This window comes from Propithecus coquereli, unplaced genomic scaffold (genome assembly GCF_000956105.1).
Source record: "Propithecus coquereli isolate 6110/MARCELLA unplaced genomic scaffold, Pcoq_1.0 Scaffold975, whole genome shotgun sequence".
NCBI lineage: Eukaryota > Metazoa > Chordata > Mammalia > Primates > Indriidae > Propithecus > Propithecus coquereli.
In genome coordinates this window covers 2,686-3,221 of record NW_012156118.1, presented here as the reverse complement: position 1 = coordinate 3,221, position 536 = coordinate 2,686, and positions in this window count along the sequence as shown.

Genomic DNA, 536 nt, shown 5'->3' with positions numbered 1-536 from the left:
TAAATTATGTTCTTCAAAGTTAAGAAAATGAAAAGGCAAAGTCACAGACTAGGAAAGACATTTGTAATACCTATAATTAAAGTAGTGATAAGAAAACAAACAATCCAGTAAGAAATGAGAAAAAGATTTAAACAGACACACCCTAAAAGAAGATATGCAAATGACCGATGATATATGAAAAGACATTCAACATCATTGATTGTCAGGGAAATGGAAATTGAAACTCCAGTGGGATGTCACTTAACACCCACCAGTAAAATGACTAAATTAAAAAGGCTTATGAATCTTGCCATAATATGGAACGACTAGAACTACACTGCGCAACATGGTACAATTACTTTGGAAACTATTCAGCTGTTTCTTGTAAAGTTAGATACACATTTATCATATGATCCAGCAATTCGACTCCAAATATTTATTCAAGAGACATGAAGACATATTTCCACAAATGACTTGTATCAAATGTTCATAGTAGTCATAGTCATGATAGTCAAAACTAGAAATGATCTAAATGTCCATCAACAAGTAAGTGAATA